Raw genomic sequence first — 8,782 nt, 5'->3', positions numbered from 1 at the left:
ACATTCAGCAGATCAACCAGACCTCTCTCTGTCCATGTACAGATTAATTAAGCAGTAAGCCTTGTGTTCTCAGAGTCCTTTTCTCTGTTTCACATTTTTTTTTCATTCCTTTAATTTACAAATATGCAAATGTTCATCGAAGGAAGCCAAAATTTCCTCTAACTGCACTGGACTAATTCATTAAGAATAGATGCAGCAAATTTCAGAATGGAGCATTTATCTGGCATAGAGCAATTAAAGATGCCAGAAGAATTGGCATGACCTCACTCTCACTCACCAGCCCAAAATTGATGAAATGCAAAGAGACTCTAAGAGTCTTCAGAGTCTTTATGCACTCAAAGTCCTTGTCCTATTTGAATAAACCTGGCAATTTTATTTCATTCTTTGTTTTTATAATATTTGCAAAGATTTCAAATTTTCATTTAGGAAAGCATTGGGTAAACCTTCATGAACCATTTAAAAACCAAAATTGTCATATTTCTTTATTTTTATTCTTTAGGCAATATGTTCAGTATTTCTCCCAAAAAGAATCCCTTTTATTATGTATTGTAATTAAAGGTTGTCTCTGTTTTATTTTGTAGAACCAAAAAGTTTCCAGAGTAGCTTGCAAGACTGCTCCTACCCTGAGACTTATAATTTGAAAGGGGAGGAGAAGAAGAGAAGTTGATGTACCTAAATTTGATTTATATATAAAACCAGATTAAAACACAACTACAATTAGACCAAAACATGTGCCATCATCTTGAATTGATTATATAAATATCTTAAATAAGTTAGCAAATAGGTTCATGAACTACTTCTTCAAACCACATTTATTACAACTTGCTGGGATGAACTCAGCTCAGGAGCCATGATGGAAAAGGTATCCAGTCCTTCACCAGAAACAATTATTCTGCTTCTCTCCTTCTTCTCCTTCTAGTTTGCTCTGCAATTCATGCTAAAGTGATACATGTGGAAATCATGATCCTTTCAAATGGTCTCATGTGTGCTGATATCAATGCAAACAACACTAGTGTTCCTGTTTATTAGTTGCACTGCAAAAGTAGACTTATGCTTAAATAGCTGCATCTAATTTAAGATGCTACATTTTTTACATAGAGTAGCCATGGACTTTCCCGCAACTAGAGTTGTTTTTTCCCCCTTATTCTGGTGATGATAACCACAGAAATTCATTGGTAGCTTTGGGTTAGTCAGTCTCTCTCAACCCAACCTGAATTGCTGTCATAGGGGTAAAATGAAGGGAATTCCCCTTAGCTCTTGGAGGAGGAATATGATAAGATAAGCACTTCCAAGTCACCCAATGCAGCAAATTGAAACTTCCAAAGATCCTGCTTCAAATGGATAATGGAGAAAGTCTTGCAATTACATTATATTATTGATTACACTTTGGATGGTTTATACAGTCTTCTGCAGTTATAACTTCTTGAAGAGTTTATATTTCTGAGCCAATTGCATTAGGTTGTATTTTAAGAAAAAACTAATCATCCAACAGTTGAGCAGAGAGCAAAAAATAAATAAATCTAATAACTAAAGCCACCATTACAGAGATGTAAAACATGTAACAGTCTGAAAAGTCTTGGTGGTAGTGGAGAGCTTCTGTTCTCCTTTTGTTCAGAAAGAGCAGAGAGTTACATGTCCCAAAAAGGCCAGATGAGCAGCACAAAGTTATTAGTCACCCAGGTATTTACAGTGTTTTTCCTACTTCCTTTCTCCCATGGCCTTTGTGGTCAGCAGAACAGAATTCCTGGGAACTCCCACCTAAACACAAGTTTCCTGTTTATGCTCTCGGTATGCTTTTATGTTTTTGCCATCTAAAACTTGTGGACTTACATTACCATATAGAACAGTTGAAAACAGCGATTGCAGGTGAGCAAGGAATACTAAATAAACCCAACAATGTTATGCATTTTTCCCACTGGAAAAAAAGGAATAGGAATATAGAACAGACATCAGATCAATCCAGAAAGCAATAAGGTTTTATTGACAATAAGAATAATTTAAAATGTTATATTTAGGCAAAATGTTTATTAAGCCAACTCAGAGGTCAGACAATATTGTAAGCATGCCAGGTTTTAACTTCATCAGGCAGGATGATAAAGGAATAATAATTTAAAAATATGTTGGCTGTTGTTAAAAAAAGCCAGGGAATTTGCATCCTGTTACAGGCTTAAAATGGAGTTTGGGAATAAGCTTCAGAATTACAGTTGGACAGTGCTGCCAAGATTATTTTGAGGAGGTGGGGGGAGGGGGAGGGAGGGAGGGAGGGAGGGAGGGAGGGAGAGAGAGAGAGAGAGAGAGAGAGAGAGAGAGAGAGAGAGAGAGAGAGAGAGAGAGAGAGAGAGAGAGAAGTTGTGCTACCGCTGTAGGCATGAAAGCCAACTGGGTGACTGGGTCAGCCATTCTCTCTCGATCCACAACATCAGGCTCAGGCAACCAGCTGGTTATTCCTTTCCTGTTGCAACCAATGGACAATACCAGTTAATCTGTGGGGAGGAGGAACCCTGCACTTGTGGGAAAATGCTAGGAAGAACAAAAATGGAACAGTCTGTATTATTGTTATTGTTATTGTTATTGTTGTTGTTGTTGTTGTTATTATTATTATTATTATTATTATTATTATTATTATTATTATTATTATTATTATTATTATTATTATTATTATTATTATTATTATTATTATTATTATTATTCAATACCTACCTGACTCTGTGGATTCTTCCCCAAACCCCAAAAACTTCAACCTTAGATTGTCTACTATTGACCTCACCCCTTTCCTAAGAGGTCTGTAGGGGGCGTGCATAAGCACACCAACATGCCTACCATCCCTGTCCTATTGTTTCTTTTATCTTTTTTATTTTTCTTATACGTATCCATGTATTCATAACTATGTTTTTACTTATACCTATTATCTTTTAAAACAAAATAAAAAAATTAAATTAAACACTAATATTTCTATGGTGAATGAACATAAAACTAGAGGAAAAATTAGACAGTCCACATGTTAATAATGATTAAAGCATAGTCCCATGCAATATTTTGTGATTAACTTCATGCTAAGACATAATTAATTTGTCAGTCAGCAGGACCATCTCTTTTATACATCCCAAAATCAGCTTGATTAATTGGCCGAATCACATTTCTTTCTTACAAAGAGATGGCTTGGCTTCTTTTGCTCTTCCCTTTGTAAGTTGGCCATATGTTTTTGGATCACGGGACCTTGCCTAGTTTAGTCTCTTGGTCTGCTGTACCTGTACCCAGCCTGTATCTGTGTCTCCTCAGATTGCTCTCCTCCAGCTGAGGTTCAGTCTGTTCAAACTCTTCAATTTCTGAATATCACCCCTTCCGAGGGAATCACACTTCCCTCCTCAATTCCATTTAAGGAAATGTTAAAACTGAGCTCTTTCATTCAATGTTTATAAACTACAATTAATTCTCTGTGTATACACAAAAATACATAAACAGACAGACATTCATACATATATTCAAGATAATAGCACATGTTTTGGATCCATTATATTTGCTTGAATGTTGTATTGATTTCAGTGATTCTAAATCAGGTTTACCATGGATATTTTGGTTATATCTCTTATAAATTATCATGTGTTGTATTTAATTGCATACAAATTTAATTTTTTACCAGAGGCAATGGAGTTATTTACAGGCCATCTCAGACTTTATCCAATGAATAAATTGAATTGAAATCTAAGACATCTAGTGACTATTAGCTCGGGAAACATAAAGTTATACGATAAAAGCAATTCAGAAGGTAAAGCTTTTCCTGAATCTGTGTAGATTGTGACAAGAAAAATTGCTGAATTTTTGCTGACGTCAACTTAAAAGGCTTAAGCGCTTCTCTAAGGAAAAAATATTGGTGGACTTCACTGAAACCTTTACCACATTTTCTTTCATGTATGACAAGTAAACCACAACTGGTTATTGTGGACAAAACAGGAAATCACAGACAACTGGGTGATGCTATATTGCTAGATAATTTTGCTTTCCAAGACTTTATACTTATTTTTATAAACCTATGTTCATGTGCCTTTTTTATTTTTGAAAATGTACATCATTGATACCTTTGATCCAGATATTTTGGTGTATAATTTCCACACTTTGTTGCCATGGCCATATTAAATAATCCGATGGGAGTTGTCCAAATATCTGGAGGAAACCCATTTCTAGAGTAGGAATGTCTGTCTGTTTTGAATTTCTACTTTCACATAGTTATTAAAAGCCACAGGAATCCTGGGAAGGGACAAAGAAAAAAAAGGAAGGGACCCATTAAACACTTGAAGTTCATATTTGCAGCTAGAATACCATCCATAATTTTATTTGAAAATGGAGGATCAATATTGCCTTTGATTTCCTGGATAGGTTTACTTTGAGCTAAACTCTTAATGTTATAATACTGTATATTTCTGTATTTAATTATTTCATGAATTATGTTATCTTCACTTGGCAGTTTTGATACCAAATTTAGTTCAGCAGTTGCTAATCAGAAAAAGAATAATTGTACTTTTCATGAGCTCTGAATATTAGAAGTTGTGGCCAGAGAACAGGATTCATTCATATACCCAGATTTTTATCCATCTGACTCTATGTACCAAGTGGAGACCTAAGAAAATTATGAAGAAAGGACACTGCCTAAGCAATATGTTGAACTCCTATGGATACATGTTGTACTTCCTAGCACTTCAGCATTGCTATAATTAACAGATTAACAGAGTTGGAAGGGACCTTGTAGGTCATCTAGTCTAACCCCCTGCCCAAGCAGGAGACCCTACACCATTTCTGATAAATAGCAATCCAATCTCTTCTTGAAAATTTCCAGTGATGAAGCTCCCACAACTTCCAACTGTTGCATTGATTGATTGTTCTCACTGTAGGAAAGTTTCTCCTTATTTCCAGGTTAAATCTCTCCTTGTTCAGTTTCCATCCAATATTCCTTGTCTGGCCTACAGGAACTTTCTCCCTTCCTCTCTGTGGCAGCCCCTCAAATATTGGAATTCTGCTATCATGTCTCCCCAGGTCCTTCTCTTCAATAGACTAGTCATGCCCAGTTCCTGCAACTGTTTGTTCTTCATATGTTTGGTTTCCAGTCCCCTAATCATCCTGTTTGCTCTTCTGTGCACTTTTTTTAAGCATCTCAACATCTTTTTATAGTGTGGTAACCAAAACTGGATGCACTGTTCTAGGTGTGGCCATACTAAAGCTTTATAGAGTGGTATTAGTACCTTATTTGATCTTGACCTTGTTAATCCTAATCATGGCTAATTGTCTTGAAAGTGCTTCCCCAGCCAAGATAACTAAAGGACACAAAATAATCTGGTTCTGAAATGCATAGAATTGCCTTTTTAAACCTAGTAAAAATGAGGTATGAACTTAAGAGGTTTCTTAATTATTCACTGAATTTTGTTAAAATCTGCAGTGAGTTTGGAAGTTCTCTTAAGAGCAAAATATCTGAGCATGATTGACAGAGCCAAAAGTTATCCAGATAATATCCAAGTACACTCATAGCAAAGATCAAATGCTACCTTCTTCTTGAGCTGTGGAGGAGAAATCAAAAGATGTTCAATAAAAACTGTGGCAGGTTAAAAGCTAACCACAATAATTAGGTTATAAGGGTTCATGATTATCAACTATGTTTTGTTAGAGGCACAGTAAATTACATCTCCCAACTGAACAATTGTGGAGGGAAATGATGGTATCAGAGGGAAATGAAATGCAGAAGACACAGACAATGATGAATACATTTATTAAAGTTACAATTCACTTCAATAATGCCACTGCTGAATAATAGCACAGGACTTGAATATATAAACCATTATACATTATACATTTTGCTTTATATTTGAAACATGAGACATCCTTTATTGTACATAACTCCAGTTTTTAGCAGGTACACATCACAATATTAAGACAACTTTAAACTGTAAAACTATCCATAAATATTACAGAAGAGAAATAGCAGAGAAATAGATTTTCTATTTCTTTACGTTGCCCAGATATTTCCAGTCAAGTTAAGAAAGTACTCACAAAACTTAGATTGACTAAACAAGAGGCAGTATTCCTATATTGTGAGTGGCTGAAAAATCATTTTGCTATGAATTTCAGTTGGCTGATCAATTGCCAACTCAGCAATTTCCTTGAGACTTTTCTGCCTCAGTGGTGACAAGACAATGAAGGAACCAGTCTGACTTTCCCAATATTGAGAAGGTAAGCAGGACAACTTCGTCATGTGATCTATAAGATGCAAATCTTTTCTTCTATGTGACTTCTAGGTATCATGAATCTATAGGTCCAATTAATGTCTAAATCATAAGTTTGGATCTTTATGAGAAGAAACAAAAAAGAAGCTAGGATTAATCGGTAGTGATTAAAGTTCACAAGTTGCAAGATAATCCAGACAGAAAGCACATCCAGGAATACTCGTTCTATTTTTGTAAGATTATATTAATAGAATTGTGCAATTGTTTTCCTTCTGCATCTTTACAGTCCAAGAAATTAGATGGTCCCTTCTGAAATATTTGTCTTGCTCCCATTCAATCTGCAGGTTCAGCTGCCTCTTATCTGACAAGTGCTAGTCTGTAGCTCTTCCTCCTGTCTCCCAACGTTATTCTCATTACCATTACACAAAGAAGTCTTCTTTTAGTTGCTCTAATGCAGTTATAGTATTTATCTCCCCTCCAGGGAGGTTAATGCTGTTTGCCTATAACAAAGAGCATTCCTTGGAGAGAATACCAGTGGATAATGGAAGTACTACTACACAGTAAATAATATTTTAAAGGAGAGATAGGCATTCCCATTTGACTTTTTAATCATATGCAAATAAAATACTTTATATGATGAAATATATATGACTAAGCTTGCTTCTCAAGAAATTTTATCATGGGCTGGTCACTGTATTCCCCAGTCACAGTTAAGTATATATCACAGTTTTAAAAAAGTAATCTAGAGCTGTATTGTCTAGCATTAATTTATCCCATGGCTAAGAACATTCTAAAATATTCATTCAAAATAAGTGTATTCATAAAGAGTCACCTGCAATGTTAATTAAGAACTTTAGTTTTATATCTTTTATCTGTCCTGTTCAGTGAAGCTGGAGTGCTACTAACAAGTAATACGTGAGTTGCTTTTTAACTTCAACTCCTTTTCCTTAGGCATACATGTGGATTTTTATAAGGCAATATTATTGTTTTTATTTTAATTAACATAATGTAATTACAACTAATATAGAAGAAAAAAGATGTTAGTTCCCATGTACTTTTGTAGGAAGAGAGTCCATTTTGGGAGTATAGCAGCAAAAATGCAGAGTTTTCCAACTAACAACTTTTATCATTTTTAAAAATTATTGTTATTTTCATTAGCTTATGGGCATTTTAATAAATTGTGTTAATCAGCAAAGATGCTATCAGACTCCTGATTTCTTGCCTCAGTTTCAACTGAACTGAAATTTAATGGCTAAATTAACAAAATTATTCAGTTATTCCACTGCCATCACTCAACAGGAATAATATGAGATATGCACAAGAATATCCGATTTGTTGAAGGGTATATTACATATACAATATTCATAAAAAAATTTTCCCCCCAAAATAGATGTTTGTTATCTTGAAAAATCAGATTGGCTACTTCTTCAAAGATTAAACATTCTTGAGAGTATTATAGTTGATGCTATTTCTGTGCAAAATCTGGCCATTGAATAGAATATACTTTTTTATGTCTTTCTGTGTGTCATTGATGGAAATGGGGATATTTTTGGCATTTGGTTTATATTTGATCTGACATCTTCAATTTTGATCTGAACTGCAAAAATTTACTGAAGTTGATTATAAGATCTTGTTTATTGTTAATCATTTATTTTGAAATGACTTTTCCTGGATTCTGCAGTTGGCTAAATTTTAAAAATATATATTTAGCGACCGCAAAAAGCTGAATGTTGGTCAGAGATAAGGAATAGTTGGGGTGAAGATGGAAAATATTCAAAGAATTCTAAATTCTTTTGCTTCTGATAGAAACATATTCCAAAACTGCTCTTTCATTATTATACAGATAGTCCTTAACTTATGACCACAACTGAGCCCAAAATTTATGTTCTGTTGTTATGTTATTTTTGCCCCGCTTTATGACTTTTCTTGCTACAGTAGTTAAGTGGATCACTGCTTTTGTTAAGTTAGTATCATAGTTGTTAAGTGAATCTAGCTTTCTCATGAACTTTGCTTGTCAGAAATTGGCAAAAGGTTATCACATGACCACAGGACAATGCAACCGTCATAAATATGAATCAGTTGCTAAGCATTCCAATTTTGATCATATGACTATGAGAAAACTGCAACAGTCATAAGTGTGAAAAATGGTGATAAGCCTTTTTTTCCAGTACCATTTGACTTCAAAAGATCATTAAACAAACTTTCGTAAGTGAAGGACTACCTATACTTTGATTCAACAACATTGTTACAATTTGTTAAATAAGCTGGTAAAAACAAGGAAAATATTAAATATGAAGATGCAACTAATGTAAGAACATAGATTTTAATATAGCATTTTAAACAAATTAGCAGCAGAATGAATTTTTTAAAAAAAGGATTTGCTTGATTGTTTTTCAATAAATGGGAATTCTGGGACAATCTCACAAAGGGACTAAGTGAGATTCCCCATCTTTTCTATTCAACTTCTTGTTCTTGAATTCTAATAAACAGTGAATCTAACAGACAGGAAGCAGCAGGTGAAGTTAGGCAGAATTACATCTGATACCTGTACAATTAGCACAGCCCCCCCCCAA

The 8,782-nt window shown here is 34.5% G+C and overlaps 1 long non-coding RNA gene across 1 annotated transcript in view; it reads left to right on the top strand.

Moving 5' to 3' along the window:
• Nucleotides 1-450: 450 nt before the first annotated feature.
• Nucleotides 451-8,782, top strand: part of LOC113414969 (uncharacterized) — a 45,315-nt gene continuing 36,983 nt past the window's right edge. Inside the window, exon 1 of the long non-coding RNA XR_015746148.1 lies at nucleotides 451-1,866. This is a non-coding gene — a long non-coding RNA (uncharacterized LOC113414969). The remainder of the gene's footprint in view (nucleotides 1,867-8,782) is intronic.

The sequence above is a fragment of the Notechis scutatus genome, chromosome Z, assembly GCF_049901735.1.
Source record: "Notechis scutatus isolate UNSWTSFEM ecotype Mainland chromosome Z, rNotScu1.2, whole genome shotgun sequence".
Classification (NCBI taxonomy): domain Eukaryota; kingdom Metazoa; phylum Chordata; class Lepidosauria; order Squamata; family Elapidae; genus Notechis; species Notechis scutatus.
This window is presented reverse-complemented; position numbering and strand designations above follow the sequence as displayed.